The following is an 18374-nucleotide window of genomic DNA, read 5'->3' on the forward strand; positions in this document are numbered from 1 at the left end:
AAGTTAAATGCATGAGTAGTGACGAATAAAGAAAAAAAGACTCATAAGACTTTACAACAAAATGGTATTCAAAAATACAATGCCAACCAACACAATTTTTTATGAATATTGACATTTAAAGAAGTCTCGTGTATCACAGCGTGATACTGACTGACACGGCATTCGAAAAACCTTGAGATATTTCTTTCTTGATGCGCACAAGCGTTGTGCGCATACCCATGTGGTTCGCGCTCGCCGGTAATGAGAGGCTTTCAACGGCAAGTTCTAGTTTTGTTTTAAAAGATTTGCATCCACTTACTGACCGTCCGTCAGCGGGCTGGCTAGGAAATGGACCTAATCACCATCCTTGAAAAGACAGTCTCTCCAGGTAACCCTCATTAGACGTTAGAAGCCATCCTCAGCAACGTGAGGTTCTTGCACGAGCTAAGCCTTACGCTGTCTCACTACGTTTGAATTACACTTTGCTACACTTTTGAACCCATTTCCGCGATATTCTTGCGACTGATTTCTACTTGTGACGTCTATCGATACGTAAAGGCACAAATGGGAGACAATAACGCAAGGATTCGGAGGGGACCTATCTTGTCACCACCCCTACGTTCTTTCAACTCCGATAACAAGTGGTTGGCAGGACCTTATGTCTGACATGTATCCTGCTGTAGTTCTTCTTGAAGATGCACCTACATGTCATACTACCTTAATTAAAGTGATACCAAGTTACACGAGCGCATTCTCTGTCTCCCGCTGCCGTCCCACATCTCTCGGGAGCACTTTCATGTGAGTCACGCATTCAAACGTGATCCGTGTTGTGTCGTTGCAGACAAAAATGAATTGGAAGCAGCTCAGAGGTACCTGGAACAGGCCGCCCAAAGCAATTTGGTGGGTGCTAAAGGAGTGTTTGCAGCGAGGATGTTTGCGGAAGACGTTCGTCTCTCAAATTGCGTTTCGCGGTTTTTCAGGCGGAGTTCCTCCGGTCCCTTTCTGAGGTGTTGGCGAACCCAGGGAACAGCCCAGTGGCCCGAATGGCCGCTGGCCTTCAAATCAAGAACAGCCTAACGTCGAAAGATGCAGAACTCAGAGTTCAGTGTCAACAGCGTTGGCTCTCATTCCCGCCGGATACGCGCTCCTTCATAAAAACCAATGTAAGCGTCAAATCGTCGTCGACCTTGAGTCCATTCAGCATCCCAAGTGCTTGTTTTCAATCAAATAAAATGGTGCTCCAAATCATTTAAAAGTCATGTCAGAGAAATGCGTCATATTGACATTGATCTGCTGAATGAGATGTTTTTGTAATATAATGTGAAGCACGTATCTTTTACTTAGACTGATGGCCTGCCACTCGCACACTAAACCCGTTGCTACTAAAGGTTCTTTGAAACCACAGTCATTATTTGCCATTATCAGACATTATTTACCATCGAAATTTTGTTTACAGTAGCTGCAGTAGAAGTTGCTCAGTGACCATTCCGTAAAAGAACTTTATAGTCCGATGGGATCTACAAACAATTTGGATCTTTTATGTTGTTTTTGTTGTGCTCTGACGCTTATGATCGGCAACACGCAGGTCTATTCATATTCATAGACATTCGTGACGTAAACATTCATTGACATTCTGTCAAGTTCATAGTAAAAGATATAGCTAAATTGTTTAATGACTATTTCAGGTAATGTGTGCCCTGGGTACAGAAACCATTCGTCCCAGTTCGGCGGCGCAATGCGTCGCCTATGTCGCAGTTGCAGAACTGCCGCACATGCAGTGGCCAGACCTTATACAACGCCTGACGGGTAATGTGACCAATCCTGCTTCTACAGAGATGGTGAAAGAGGCAACCTTGGAAGCCATCGGATACATCTGTCAGGTAAGCGCGGCGACAGCCGTCAGAATGACGGAAGGCTCTCTGGTATTCACGAGCTTCTCAATCTCTGTAGGACATTGACCCTGAAGTATTGGTCGGCCAGTCAAACGACATCCTGACTGCCATTGTGCACGGCATGCGCAAAGACGAGCCCTCTGACCATGTCAAGTTAGCTGCTACAACTGCTCTGCTCAACTCTTTAGAATTCACGAAAGCAAACTTTGAAAAGGACTCTGAACGCCATTTTATCATGCAGGTAGGGGGCAAATTTTTTTCAGCATTTTTCGTCATTCTGATGACCAACATGGGTATTGCTTGTTTAAAGGAGCATTAAAGTGGTATCTAACATGGCCAAAATCTGCTGTCATCTTGTAAAGCAGTATGTGAAAAGCATTCCCACAAAATATTTCTGTCCAAAGTTGTTTCACCACGGTGCAATTAATTTGGAAAAGTCGCTGTCGCGGTGACAGGCCGGAGCGCTCCAACTGCAGACCACACTCACTCTACTGTGACGTTGGTGGTAGAGAGCCCCTCATTCGTTCGTAGGAAAATCCGTCTGCTACAAACATTACGAGCTGTTTCTTGTTGACTTCTATTCTTTATATGATTTATGTCACGTTTTCTAACAAAAAACAAAGCATATATGCAGCCTGAGAAAATAAGGTTACGATCACAAGAGTAATATATCCTTGGCTTCTGTGCAATCTCAGAATTCACAGTAGCAGAAAGCAAGTGATGGCGGCGGTATTGTGGCGCCACCTGTTAGCCCATGAACCAACTGCGCGGTGAAAACGGTCGGACAGGCTGCACACTGTCGGGAAGCACGGGGTTTTCGCTGTATAAGCGCCGTTAATATCGGGCTGCACCACTCGTTCTTCCCGTGGTGTCTGCGGTCCCAAAAAATCGTGGTTGTGTCGTGGACAGCCTTCAAACCGTCCGTTTCGAACATCACGTAGCCAGAGAACGCATGGCGTCTCCGAAGCGGTAGCAGACACTCCGGCCTGCGCGATGTTGCTCACCTCGATCATGTGATCCAGGTCCAATGTGACGCGCGTGGTGGCGCTCATCACGTGCCTATCGTGAAGGCGAAGGAGGGTGTTTCGTGCACGGGAGGTTCGGGAAGCTATTGCAGGCGTCCCAATTTCGCTACGGTTGCACTAATTGTGGGAAAACTGTTTTCGGCCGCCTAACATTCCATACTGACCAAAAACAGAAACAAAGTTGTGGGCCTCTAGACTGCTCCTTTAAGAGCTAAGGTGATCGGATACAAGAGACTCAAACTCATAGATTGAGAAGGTACCCGTCAAAAAGAACTTGTTACAATTTAAGTTACCGTGTGCAAAATGTAACTAAGTTAATAACGAAGTTCTTCAGCCTGAAATGTAACTCGCAGTTACTGAGTTACTTAAAAAAAAGAACGAGTTACTTCCAAGTTACTTCGGACACAAAATAGCATTATACAGGTGCAGCGCGCGTGAGCAGTTGAGTTAGACCTTGAGTTGCCTGCAGAGGAGTGCAACACGCTTAGATCGTTTTCGTTTATGTACGACAATAGACCCTGTTTGTAAACAGATGACGTCATAGTGTTCGACAGCGCCACAAATTTGGTAGAGTTAAACTACGCTCGAAGCTAGAGGTGAACAAGGTCGAGCCCGAAGGCCACGGTCTTGGTGGGATTATGATATGGTCCCTTAAAGGGACGCGACCCTCTGTCCTGCTTTTCTTTCAATGGGAGGCAGCGAACAAGTGCCCGTTCGTGGAACCCAGCCCTCTCCTTCCGATTTGTTTCGGTTTCAGTCAGTCTACCAATGTCATGATGACGTTTCTCTGGTAGAAGTCTATTCGAACGCTTTGCATCTTACTCCCTGTGGGCGCACCATGGTTCATCTTCGTTTCAATGGCAGCGGTTCTTACTTCCTGTCCAAAATACTGTCATTGATTGAATAACGCCTTTTATGGCAAAAAATGCCATGAAGGAACTGGAGAAAAAGCAAGAAAACGTGGACGTGAGTGAAAAGCCAGTAAAAAGTATCTTTGAACTTAACTTAAGTTACTTTGGTAAAGTTACCTGAAAAAGGAACGAGTTCCTCTGAACGTTACAACGGCGCAAAAGTACTGCGTTAAGTTACAAGTTACCAAAAAAAGGAACTTAGTTACAGTAACGAGTTACTTGTAACGAGTTACCTCGAACTCTGCTCAAACTACTCATTGTGAAAATTTTCCAGCTTCATACAATTAGACCCTTGTATTTTCAGGTTTCGTGTTTCTTTTTGAAGTCTGAGAGCAAGAAACGGGTCTTGTGTTAGGAGCTGTAAAACAGGGTTAATTACAATATTTGTGTTGAATGACTTTTTTTTTTAACCCTGAAACACCAGGCTGTACACCATGACCTACTAGATTATGGTGACCATGTCATTTGCACCCCTTCTGAGCGCCGCGCCGCTTACTGCTTTTTCAGTGGCTATGATACCTTCTACTCCAGCTTTTGTTAGGCTTTTTGCACAATCGGTGCATGTCCAATGAGGCATAGGTGCTTGTGGAAGTGGTACATTAGCATCATTCTGTGTGTCTTTATGAGTTTTGAAGTTTCGAAATATGCGAACCACTGCTGTCATCTGCTACCATTGTGTGTCTGCTTCTGTGCACTCCAAATTAAAAATTCAACTGTCCAGTCATGATCAAGATTCCGTAGGCCGATGCATGGGGACCCTATCGGGTCATGCGGATGGGATTCAGCATAGGAGTTGCTGATAATGATGTGGTTTTTATAGTCTAGGAGGTCGTGCTCTACACATAATGTTTTGAATATGAATATACACTATGTTACTGAGGATTTGACCTGAAACCTGTGTATAGAGCTGCCATATCGTTTGCTTTGGTACACTTGTAACTTCATAATTACTGCGGTTGCATGTGTAATGTGCCTCTTTTCGTAGGTTGTTTGTGAAGCAACACAGTCCACCAACACTCAAGTTCGAGTTGCAGCCCTGCAGTGTTTGGTGAAAATAATGTCCCTCTACTACCAGTTCATGGAGCACTACATGGGACCTGCGTTATTTGCTGTATGTAATAATGTGGCTTTCCTGAATGTTGATTCCTGTAGTGATTGATACGTCGCGACGCACTCTACAGATCACCATGGAAGCGATGAAAAGTGATATTGACGAGGTGGCTCTCCAGGGCATTGAATTCTGGTCAAACGTCTGCGACGAAGAAGTTGACCTTTCTATCGAGGCATCAGAGGTGAGACTGCAGCCCGAGTACTTCGATACAAGGTGAAAATTTGTGAGGGTACTGCTTCAGGTCAACATATCACAGTATACATGCCATTCCATACACGAGTCCTTCAGCCTTGGCTTTGTGGTGGGTACTTCTTGTAATGGGGGAGCAAAGAAAACAAGGAGAGGACCTTTTTTTCGATCAATCAAATCAATGTACCTGAGAGGAACCTGAGACAAGGAACAGAATGGACAACAATGGCATGTCCAGGGTGACTCTTTGGGTTCTTTGTCTCTGGTTACTCTTCCTGTTGCCATGTGACAGCTTGCCTGCACCCTAGCCCTTTTGCCGGAGACGGCTATGCCCTTGGGCCTACTCATGTGTAGCCAGTGCGAATATGTAGCAATCCTGTATGACAAGGACTGCCTTTCGTATCACTTTTATAGGAAAATCATTAATTTGTAGAGCCTGAAGTTTTAGGGTTTTACCCGATTCTTTCCCGAACTTGCACCCCGAATTGAAGGTTTCCTCTTTAGGGTGAAACCCGATTTTTACCAGGCAAATTGCTCTCTGTGATGTCTGTAGGAATGTACCAACTACTTGTTTGGCAGAAAAATGCAGTTACATCACCATTTGTACCAAACCGCTACAGTTAGTTCGAATTACTGAGCCCGATTTTTTCCCGATTTTAGCGTAATGGAAGTTTTTTCACCCAAATTTGCACGAATTTACTGCACACATTTATTTACCCGTTTTTTACCCCCCGAATTTGGAATAAAATATCTCCCGAAAACTTCAGGCTCTATTTTATTTGTACCTTTTACATGCTCAAAGAGCAACATTTCTAGCCACAGATGTTACATTATGTCACACTGGCTGGACAGTGAATAACCCAGCTACAGATACTATCTAGATAAGAAAAGAGAACATACGCTCGGTTGGTAACGTCTCGGTCTTAGACACGGAGACCCGCAGTTCTAAAGAACGGTGCGCACATTTTCCAGGCAAGCGAACAGGGCCGGCCGCCTGCACGCACCTCTAGGTTCTATGCCAAAGGTGCACTGCAATACCTTGTGCCGATCCTCGTACAAACACTTAGCAAGCAGGAAGAACACGACGACGAGGATGACTGGAACCCGTGCAAGGCTGCGGGGGTTTGTCTCATGCTTCTGGCATCGTGTTGCGAGGATGACATCATTGCGCATGCACTTCCATTTGTGCGAGAAAACATCAAGCATCCCGACTGGAGGTATCGAGATGCAGCTGTCATGACGTTCGGTAAGCAGGAGGTTTGATTATGTCCTCTGTAGCTTGATTCATTAGGACCCCTATAGCTCGAAATAAAGTTGTTGTTCATTTGTTGTTCATTTAGGCACTTCAAAGGAAGAGCATAAGACATATTTTAGGCATGTGCAAATGTTTTTGGCTGATGAATATTAAATTTAATGGTAAGGCGCACAAAATCGCGATGTTATCTTAATATTCAACCCGTAAAAACACCGTCTGCAGTCATACAGGTTCAATCAATCAATCACTCATTCAAACAAACAAACCTTTTTGTTGTAGGGTATTTGGACCACTAGAGTACAAGAAGTGGTGGGAGGTATAGCCAGAGGTGCGATCACTTGATTAGCTAAATGCATGTTCTGAATGATTATTTGACAAAAGATAGTTATTCGTCTTTTACTTGAATGTCATTGTTGCATCTTACCACTGCAGTTCATACTGCCCACCAAAGTGCAAAACATGTCGAACTTGTTTCTGTCAAATAAGTGTCACGCCAAACCAGAAAGTTTGTGTTGCCATCTTTGCTTTCTATCATCCACCTCCCCGAGCTTTGCGTTTGCACTTCAGTGTGCTACGTTCTTGCTTCACATTGTTAGCCATTTTATGTAGGACCTCGTTGCAGTTTAATATTTTTCTTTTTTTAATTGTAAAGTATTGTAACTATTAGTGAAAGTTGTTTGCTTTGATTTTGATTAGAAGTGAAGATTCACTACTTGCTAAAGCCCACAAAGATTCTCCCTTTCGAGCACTGCACATTTTTTTCAATGCAGCAAAAATGACTTGCTCCTCACAGGTTGCCTACTTGAAGGACCCGACCCCACCATCTTGAAGCCTCTGGTTGAGCAAGCAATGCCCACCCTTATAGAACTTATGGCTGATCAGAGTGTGGTGGTTAGGGACACGGTGGCGTGGACCATAGGTCGTGTGTGCGAGCTAATTCCTGAGGCAGTGGTTTCTGAAAACTATCTGGGACCCCTTCTGCAGGCCCTTGTCAAGGGTCTCTCCGCCGAACCTCGCGTGGCAGCCAACGTCTGCTGGGCTTTCAACAGCCTGGCAGAGGCAGCATTTGATGCTGCTGATGGCCAGGGTGATGGTGCTGAACCAGAGACCTACTGTTTGTCTGAATACTTTGAGCTTATCGTCTCAAAGCTGCTAGAGACCACTGAGAGGTAAGCCAGTCAGCATTTGTGTCTAAATATGTACATTGGTCAGACCAGTTGCGGTCTCCCTTGTAACCTTGGTGTAGGTTTGTAGTGATTGGCGACACAGTTCCAGTTTCTGGGCCTGCAAAACATTTTGTAGAGGGAAACAAATGCCTCAAGGCAGGTGCCAATATTTCGAAGAGGGACTGTAGTAGAGGAAGAGTCGAATATTGTTTTTAGAACGGTTAGGTTTTCAACGCCTAACGCGGTCCAGGGAAGAGCGTTTCGTTTGAAATAGAGGTCATTTAGAGTTATGCAACTTCGACTTATGCAGATGTAACATGTGCATGGTTCGACGGGCCATCCAAAAAAATTTCAGATTAAGATATCTGATGAAAGTGTGTGTGTCATTTTACAGAGTAGCGCGAAAGGTTTTGATGTGTGCAATTTGTTTCCCAGAAAAAAACTCGCATAAACGTAGCTCCGCGCCTTCACCCTTAACTCGCCACTCCAGCTATAGCGAGAATGGGGAGGTATGATGGCACGTCACCGATGGCGGCATAAGGAGACTCGTTCTGGTTTGGCGGTCAGTGGGGTCAGCGCCTTGTCTCTTTGCCGCCGTAAACCTGTTTTGCCAGTTTTCCCGGAGAATTGGGGATGGAAGGAGCGGCTGAAGCATTACCGAGCAAGGAGAAAGGCTTTATCAGAACCCCGAACAGCCGAGTAGCAGACGACGGCGGAGTAGCAGACGACATTTCTCTCGGCCAATCAGCGAGCGTTCTCCTTATAGCGTCAGCGCGAGGTTCCTGGCAGATCACAGGCTGGTACTGCTCTTCACCACCGTTGCGCACGGTCGCTTTTTACGGCGTACTTTAAATTCAATTTCCGCGATAATTATGACTCTGTGGTGTAAATTTCTTCGCATGGTGCATCTTACTGGCCTACTTAACAGTTTTATAGGAAGAAAACTGGGTGTTAAAAGTGACTTCTGTGCTACTTTAAACGAAGCTTACCGTAATTACCAGGGTGGACGGCGGTCAAGCGAACCTACGGAGTGCGGCGTACGAGGCGTTGATGGAGCTGGTGAAGAACTCTCCGCGAGACTGCTACGTGTGGGTGCAGAAGACCACCATGATAATCTTGGAGCGGCTGCAGCACGTGCTTGCACTGGAGGGCCACATCCAGAGCAGCTCCGACAGGGCCCAGTACAACGATCTCCAGAGCCTCCTGTGTGCCACCCTGCAGAGCGTCTTGCGCAAGATGACTCCCGAGGACGCCCCCAAGATCTCGGACGCCATCATGGCTGCCCTGCTGCAGATGTTCAACCCCAACAAGGCCGTCGGTGGGGTCCAGGAAGATGCCCTGATGGCTGCATCCACACTCGTCGAGGTGCTCGGGGATAAGTTTGTCAAATACATGGATGCGTTCAGACCATTCCTGGCTCTTGGATTGAAGAATCATGCAGAGCATCAGGTGTGGTAGTTGTTTTCAGTGTGTACGTTGGAAAATCGTAGCACTGCACAGGAGCCCCTGATCTCTTTGGCTGCTCATATGTGCACACCCTGCCGTTGCAGTGAATGTTGAGAACGATCCTGACATCTCGAAACCTGAATTGCAATATCTAATTTAGAGCACCTTGACGTACGCGAATCGAATATCGTACCAACTTGACGGCAGTCTGTGTGAGAATAAAGTTGTAAAGCATGCTTCTCCTAATGCATGTATACTGCAGTTGTGGCTGACTTGCACAGTGGAGCCAGCTGAAGTTATGGTTGCTCCCTTATTTTCGCTAGTAAAATGTTCTAGCAGTTCATTATGAATCTAGTAGCTCTAAGTTTTGTTTGTTTTTGCTTCTAAGGGGCATCACATCTCTATTTGGCACTGATGTGATGTCCATGCACACAGTAAACTTGTCTGCGACTGGTATTAGGAAAGCCTATTAGGTTAACCTGAAAGTGGCTGCATTGTATTAATATATTTATCCACATATAAATCTAAATTTACTATATTTATTGACGCATAATGTGTGTAACGCAAAGTGGAAATTTTTACATTCACGTCAGGGAAAGTTCACATCACATCAGTCGAGCCTTCGCACTTTGACCTGACTGGTAAAATGGTACTAAAATGTATTAATCCTGTGGCAAAGGGCATGGTTCCCCGTGGCTACTGTATTGTGCTCTTGTGATGTTTGACTTCCAATTGAACTTCGTAATGGTTTGAAAAGTAATTCCTGTAGGTTCGCTATAAAATTACTGCGACCCGTTTTCAGGTTTGCTCTGCTGCTGTTGGCCTTACCGGAGACATATGCAGAGCACTGGGCTCTAAAGTGCTACCTTTCTGTGATGATGTCATGACCATGCTCTTGGAAAACCTTGGGGTACGTAGCCGACCTGGTGAAATCCGGGGAAAAGGAGACACTGTTGTGAATCGTGCGGCGTTCCTTATGAAATGCAAAGTTGTTTGAATCAGGATTTTATAGCTCAGGACCTGTTATAGTTCACTGCTTTATTCAAGATTTTATAGATGAGTTTCAGTCTTTTTACCTTTCAGAATAACAATGTTCATCGATCTGTAAAGCCACAGATTCTTTCTGTGTTTGGTGATGTGGCTCTTGCCATAGGACCCGAATTCAACAAGTTTCTCGACATTGTCCTCCAAACACTGGCACAGGCGTCAACGGCTGTTGTCGACAGGGTGAGTTCTTTGGAGAGTTTTTATCAGGCTGTGTTCTCGTTGCTTGTAGGTAGGGCCTTACGTTTTGGGGTAAAATCCGGTGAAAGCCATTTTAACCCTTCAATTAGCATCATCATCACTTTGGGTAAAACTCAGAGGAAAAAAAAAGTTCGGGGATTAGTGCCTACCGGCACTAATCCCCGAAGGCATAGAGAGCACCTTGGCCCAATATTGAGCCGACATTGCCAATATCAGTCCAATATTGGGCCAAGATATTGTTCTGCTTGGGAGTGCTGACACACATGGGTGTACTGCTGGGAACGTAAGTGACCCATTCTTACATGTGTTACCTTTGTTCGTCTTCAGTGGAAACGTCACTTGAGGGTTTCATAGTGACTGGAATTCGGGGAGAAATCGTGTTTAACCCGAATTGGTCGGAGGTCAGTTCGGGGGGCAGTAACCGGTGTTGATGGCTGTATTCCGTACGATCCGCAGACGGACTACGAGATGATCGACTACCTCAACGAGCTGCGAGAGGGGTGCCTCGAAGCCTACACTGGCATCGTACAAGGGCTCAAGGGTGACAGCAACTCTCCTAACAGTGCGTTCTTCTTATTTTGAACGTGCGAGTAGGTGTTAACGAACAGTATGGTTAAATTTGAACGTTGTGACTCGTAGTGGATGTCCAACTGTTGCTGCCCCACGTGCCCCACATCGTGCAGTTCATCACAGTTATTGCTCAGGATCCCGACCGGTCGGACAGCAACGTGGCGTCGTGTGCCGGACTCATTGGGTAAGCCCGGGATGTCTTGTCGATTATCGGTTTCTACGGAAACCAGATACGAGGGTCGTCAACCGAGACCTTTATTCTTTGAATACAGTAGAAAGTTCCGCAAGCAATCTACATGAGCTTTTCAAAGTATTCAGCGTGCTCACCTGCCACAGCCCTAGCCAATGCCATAGACGCGAACATGTTTTTTTTTTTTTTTTTTTAAACACGTGCACGGAAGGGTTAGCTAGTTGTAAGACTCCACTGCTGCTCTTAAAAGGAGCTTTGAGGCCCCCTCCCCTTTTTTCTTTGCTGCGGAGTGTTCTGCAACGAATACGATGAGCTCCTGCGAAAGAACGATGTGTGCAGGGGGCCTCTTCTTTGCGCACCTTCAGAAAAAAAAAATCCTTCACTCGTGAAAGCAGTGTATCTGAGAACGAAGGAGCGTTGTCATGGAACATGGTCCCAGGTATAAGCAATGCTCTAGCAGAAGAAGAAGAAAAAAAAATCATTGTGACTTTTCCGCGCCCTGTCGAGGGTCGTGTGTCTGCAGCTGCTTTCTGTTTTTGGAAATTTGATTGCTCAGCTAGAGTACACGACAGAGCAAAAACATTTTACGTGGTGAATCCTGATGGACTGCTTGACAGATGAGGAAGGGTCTTGAGCCACGTTAAATGTCATCGCACATCTCCTTTAAGGGGAACTGTTTGCTCCCCAACATAACTGAAATAGGCATCTGACGACTCTCCTCCTGTGAGTGCTTTTGTTCAGAGTCGACACCACATACCCCACAGAACGTGTGTTATGGAATGCACCTGCGCTGCATATACCCATCGCGGGAAGTTTTATGACATTACATTGGTGTCCGAGATTGCCGAAAGTCCTTTGTCGCTGTCCTGTGAATGGAGACAGTAGCCTTCGTTTCCATCAAACGCATTTGAAGTACTATAAGTGTTTCAATAAATCATGCACGCGCGTCTTTTTCGCCACTACAAGCACTTTTTCCTCGAAACAAGCTTCTTAATGCAACTGTTTGTACTGCGTTATGAAATGGCGCAAATAATTTTGAATCGAATACGAATACAGATCTAATAATCCAGTAGACAAAAAAACAAACAAGCATTTTATTTTTAATTAAGAAAACGAAGCTCACTTAAGTTCCTTTTGAACCGAGATTACCTGCTTCCGTGCAGAGACACAAGTTATTCAACATGCTCTGTTAACGGGTGACATTTTGTGACCATGTTTGTGCAAACTGAAAGCAATTCAGGCAACCTGCGGTGGCTGGTATGGAAATATGTATTTCAGCTACTCTTTTCCCAGTTGTGGGTACTTCTGTTGCCCAGTTGTTCGCCACAAAGTGGATTGTTTTGCTGGGGTTGCAGCGGTAATTCCAAGTGCTGTTCAGCTTGCTGACGTTGCAGTCAAAGTTGCAGTTTTTTAGGTAGCTCATGCCCTTCCACGTTGTCACTGTCTGCATCGTAAATTGCAATGGCCATATGTGTAGCTTGTGGCCAGTTGTGGTGTTACGGAGATTCCTAAGGAAATAGAAAAGAAAAATGGGAACAAGAAAGGCACATACGTAAGGCTCTGGGTTTTCCGCGATTCCACGAAATTTTGCGAATCCAGAATTTGTCGCGGAAACCTTCGTTTGGCACGGAATTTCGCAGAATCCCTTACTTTTAGGGTAGTCTGGATACTCGAGTTCTCGAATTCGAATCTGATATCAATCAATAAGTTATTCGATTCGCGAATAGAATACCCAATATTTGGGTTTCTGTATATTCTATCTATCGCCGAATATGAACGACACCTCCCGAAACCGGGCTTCACCTGACGCGTCCTTGCATGAGGTCAAGCTTACTTTACAGAATTGAAGCCTGCTTTATGAAATTTCGCATACTGCAGGACCAACACAGACAGATTATAGTTCAGCTTAAGATAACATTAGCCCAAGTTTATTGTGCATACTTCACCTGCGGAAGGGGTGGTGCCCCCCCTCGTGTGCAGTTTAGCAGTGGCACGGGGGGATTTTGATTTGATGTTTGGGAGTTTGCCTTTAAATAGTTGACTCTTAAATAATGCCTACAGCCTAGGAACAAAAAAGGGGTCCTAAAGATGTAACTTCCCTAGGGCATGCATTGTAAACTCCTTCCTATAAAGTTCCTATGAACTCTGTAGATGCTGAAAGCTCTTTCAGCAGGTATAAAATGATTGCAGGTGACAGTCTACATCAGACATGATACCATGTCTGATATGCTGAGCCACAACAGTGATTTGAGTCTAATTTCATAAAATATTTTTTGTTCCCACATTATTAAAGAAAATGAAGTGGTTCCTGTTCCAAGGAGCCATTGACTCCTTGCCGAACTTGCATTGCACTGGACTTGCACTGCCTTGCATTGAACTTACAAGGCCGGTTTCACGTCGGTTCAGGCAGGGAGGTTCCATCAACCTCCTGGATTTTAATTATTTTTTTATATTTAGAAGCTCATCGTACATGATGACCAACAGCGTTAAAATGAATAATTTCTACGGAATAGTTTTCGTGCAAAAAAAAATCGAGAAAATCTGGCCCTGAATTCGAGTGTTTCAGTTTTGCCGTGTTTGCACGTGTATATCTCCTGTATATCTCCTGAGTCTTAAAGGAGCATTAAAGTGGTATCTAACATGGCCAAAAACTGCTGTCATCTTGTAAAGCAGTATGCAAAAAGCATTCCCAAAAATATTCCTTTCCAAAGTTGTTTCACCACGGCGCAATTAATTTGGAAAATCGCTGCCGCGGTGACAGGCCGGAGCGCTCCAACTGCAGACCACACCCACTCTACTGTGACGTTGGTGGTAGAGAGCCCCTCATTCGTTCGTAGGAAAAACTGTCTGCTACGAACATTGTGAGCTGTTTCTTGTTGACTTCTATTCTCTATATGATTTATATATCACATTTTCTAACAAAAAACAAAGCATATATGCAGCCTGAGAAAATAAGATTACGATCACAAGAGTAATATATCTGTGGCTTCTGCGCAATCTCAGAATTCACAGTAGCAGAAAGCAAGCAATGGCGGTGGTATTGTGGCGCCACCTGTTAGCCACTGAACCAACTGTGCGGTGAAAACGGTCGGACAGGCTGCACACTGTCGGGAAGCACGGGGTTTTCGCTGTACAAGCGCAGTTAATTTCGGGCTGCACCACTCGTTCTTCCCGTGGTGTCTGCGGTCCTAAAAAATCGTGGTTGTGTCGTGGACAGCCTTCAAACCCTCCGTTTCGGACATCACGTAGCCGGAGAACGCATGACGTCTCAGAAGCGGTAGCAGACACTCCGGTCTGCGTGATGTTGCTCACCTCGATCATGTGATCCCAGGTCCAATGAGGAGCGTCCTCACCACTTGCGTCACATAGTGACGTGCGTGGTGGCGCCTATCGTGAAGGCGAAGGAGGGTGTTTCGCGCACGGGAGGTTCGGGGAGATATTGCACGCGTCCCAATTTCGCTACGGTTGCACTAATTGTGGGAAAGCTGTTTTCGGCCTCCTAACATTCCATACTGACCAAAAACAGAAACAAAGTTGTGGGCCTCTAGACTGCTCCTTTAAAAGTTACTGCAGTTAAATTTTTTTATGCTTGAGTATGCTTGAGTGAGTGCCTACAGGCCAGCAGCCCGAGTGCAAATTTTTGCGTGCAGGAGCAACGCTCTGTGATATAAAAAATGGCGAACCTGCTCTCTCTCGCAGTTTGGTTCCAACTTTGACGCGTGATTTCCCTGGCTGTAGATAATCCTCACTACCATATATGGTATCACTTCACTCAGCTCTTAATGCTCTTTCATCTGACATATATATTGTGCGTATACCCCCTACAGGCATCTGCTGAAACAGGCAAATATTAAGGTATATTTCGAAATAACAAGGATTTTGAGCGTCCGTTTCTGGAAAAGGCCCCCTTTTATTTCATTTATATTTTGCCAGGACATGGCCCGATGTTAGACCTTTCATCTTACGTAAAAAAATTCTGCTTCAAAAGGCGTACACTGGCGATTAGCGCGTTAAAACGCGGCCCTAGTCTGCGTGCGTACGTGTCTGAGCCCGGCTGCGTTTTAACGCACTAATTGGTAGTGTACGCATTTTGAAGCAGAATTATTTTACGTAAGATGAAAGGTCTAACATCGGGCCATGTCCTGGCAAAATATAAATGAAATAAAAAGGGGCCTTTTCGAGAAACGAACGATCAAAATCCTTGTTTTTTCGAAATATACTTTAACATTTGCCTGTTTCAGCCGATACCTGTAGGGGGTATACGCGCGATATGTATATCAGATGAAAGAGCATTAAAAGCTGAGTGAAGTGATACCAAATATGGTAGTGAGGAATATCTACAGCCAGAGAAATCACGCGTCGAATTTGGAACCACACTGCGCGAGAGAGCATGTTCGCCATTTTTTATATCACAGAGCGTTGCTCTTGAGCGTCAAAATTTGCGCTTGGACTGCTGGCCTGTAGGCGTACTCAAGCATAAAAAATTTCACTGCAGTAACTTTTAAGACTCGGTAGATATACGCGTGCGAACACGGCAAAACTGAAACACTCGAATTCAGGGCCGGATTCTTGATTTTTTTGTGCGAAAGCTATTTCGTAGAAATCATTCATCTTAACGCTGTTTGTCATCATGTACAATGAGCTTCTAAATATAAAAAAAAATGAAAATACAGGAGGTCGATGGGACCTCCCTGCCTGAACTGACGTGAAACCGGCCACAAGTTGGTGTCACAGAATTTTGGATTTGCTGCAGCAGAAAACCAGGGGGCCTTACACATACGACTAGTGTCTCGTTTGAGTGCATCCCAGTCTCAAATTTTTTATTCGATTTGACAGCTGAATCGAATACACAACTATTGTATTCGATATTAGAAAATTTTGAATATTTGCACAGCCCAATTATAGGGTTATTATTTTTGCTTTCTATCCAGACAGCCACCAACAGTTAGAGTGCATACATTGGTCAAACACGCATTCCTTGAAACTTAGTGACGATCATCGTGTTACTCCTCCTCACCTTCAAATGTCCTTTGTCTGCTTTATTGTTGCACTCGGATAACATCTGCGTGTGTACAAATTACTACTATAAATAGTGCACGTTATACATGCTGCAACCTGATACGCGATTGGAAGTCTGGAATAAATTGGATTTAACCACAAATGGGGCTAAACTGATTCTGGAGGGAACAATCGGGCGGAATCGTGTTTAACCCGACGAAGTCCGATCCTAGTTACAGTAAAACCCTGTTAAACCTTACCTGGCAGGAACGTGGAAAGACTGTGTAGTTACAAAGTTGTACTCCGGCATTACCGAAACTACGATACGAGCACCTACCTTCGTACGAGAGAGAGGGGAACCCCAAATCAGCGGTGTGCCTTTTAAAGAAAAAAAACTCAACAGCACTTTCACCGAGATGGTCAGAAATCCGTAAACCTTTGCTCGTCTGTACACTGACCTCGTGGAGGGAACTGCAACTTCAAAGTCCTTCAAACCAGGAGCTAGCTGCTCCGTCACTCCTTTCTTCCACGCTCCAGATACCACAGACTGTTGTCAAGGGCAAACCTTCTTCGAAGTGCTGCCTTCTCTGCTCCTCACTCAATAGCTCGAATTAATTCCAGCTTCTCCTTTCCACCAAAAAGAAAAAGGTGCCTCACGTGTTGCCTCGGCATAGTGTGACCTCCTCGCATATTACAATATAGCCCTGTTAGCTGCCCCCTTTTCTTGCTTCTGGTGGACGTGCCATCATAGGCTAGGCTGTGGAAGGAATTTTCTGGGCAGAACCACATGCACTACCCCGTGACTGTGCAGAATGGCCACGTGTTTGAGTTGCTTCCTGGTTGGCGCCCCTGCTTTTCTCTGTGACTGGGTTCACTGATTGGATTATCTCGGGGAGATCAGGAATGACGTCAGACAGGCCGGCGACTTCGCGCTCACGCTTCACAGAATGTGAAAATGCTACGCATTATCCGACCGGTATGCAAAACAAATACAACAAACACAAACAAACAAAACAAAAACAAATGCCACTGCAGTTCAAGCAGCCATGATACATTAAGCTTTATAGTAATTTTTACCCGAGGGTCCAATTTAAGCATAGAAATCTTAAGGAGTATGCTAGATGGAAACCTCCGAAACTGGGACGTACAGGCTAGGGTAGCGCCATATTGGATCAGCTCCTGTTTCCGTGGCACATGCAAAAAGAGAATCCAGCAAGCATACACCAAACCAAACTTAACACCAAACCAAACATAATGCCATGTTTATGGAACAGTAAAACACAGCTGACCTAATCCATGAAACCCTAAGATTTGATCAAAAGAAAAAGAAGAAAGAAACAGACACGAAGAAACGCACACTACACGGACACCACATGGGGACGCCATCCCCACCGCTGCCCCACTATGGTGGCCTATAGCCCCGCTGCTTCGACCAGCCCGACCAGCCTTGGCTACATGCCTGGATAGGGGTGGACAGTGACAAAATCCGTAGCTAACGGAAGCAACGGAACAAGTGTTGCAAAAGTTATCGGAATTGTGCCTGCTTTCACGGGCTAAAAATACATGATGTTCCCGCGGCTGATTCAATATGGCTGACTCCGAGCGCATACATTGAGAGAGGGAGGAGCCCCGTTCAAGTTCTTTGCTCTCCTCCGATCCTCCTCCCTGCCTTTCCTTCTAGCCTCTCTCTGTAAGATTTCTATGAATTTAAGTACTGTTAAACCGGAACTACGGCGTAGGTTAGGTACGGTTTAACGAGGTTTTACTGTACACGTAAATTGACTTGTTTATTGACGGGGGGTTGACGGGTTTCAACAGAGACCTGTGCTCGGCTTTTGGTCCAACCATGCTGCCCCTGGTGGAAAACGACGCCATCACCGAGCTGCTTGCCCAAGGCCGCCGCTCCAAGACAACCAAGTCTAAGACACTGGCCTCCTGGGCCACCAAAGAGATCAAGAAGCTGCGCGGAGGGGCACCCTCGTCGTGGTAAGTGAGCCGAGACAGAACTCATTCCGGTAGCTTGTCCGACTAAAGCAAGCCACCTCTGCTGCTCTCCAGATGATCCCCACCCCCAAGGAGATGCGATGGACTGACCAAAGCGTTGCTACAGCGTTGCAGCAACACACACACCCCCATTTCGTGGATGCCCCTCGGATGTAGGACTTGAAAGTGGCAGAGCGAAGTGCGCCGATGGCTGCGTGTGCTGTTTCTGGTTCCGCCATTTTGTTTTCGTACAGTTCCCTGACGTATTGCCTTGATTTTTTTTTTTCTTTTTGCAAGATGGATGAATACGAAAAAAAAAAGAAGAAAAATTGTTGCTGAAAAAAATTATAATCACGTGTTTCGAAAAAAAGTTTATAGGGAAGCAGTTTTGTCTCGGCATGTTGTGCTCTAGAT

General features: G+C 45.4%; 1 pseudogene; it reads left to right on the plus strand.

Moving 5' to 3' along the window:
- The first annotated feature begins 183 nt into the window (after positions 1-183).
- On the plus strand, positions 184-18357 carry LOC135388913 (importin subunit beta-1-like; annotated as a pseudogene).
- Positions 18358-18374: the final 17 nt, after the last annotated feature.

The sequence above is a fragment of the Ornithodoros turicata genome, chromosome 3 (assembly GCF_037126465.1).
Source record: "Ornithodoros turicata isolate Travis chromosome 3, ASM3712646v1, whole genome shotgun sequence".
Lineage (NCBI taxonomy): Eukaryota > Metazoa > Arthropoda > Arachnida > Ixodida > Argasidae > Ornithodoros > Ornithodoros turicata.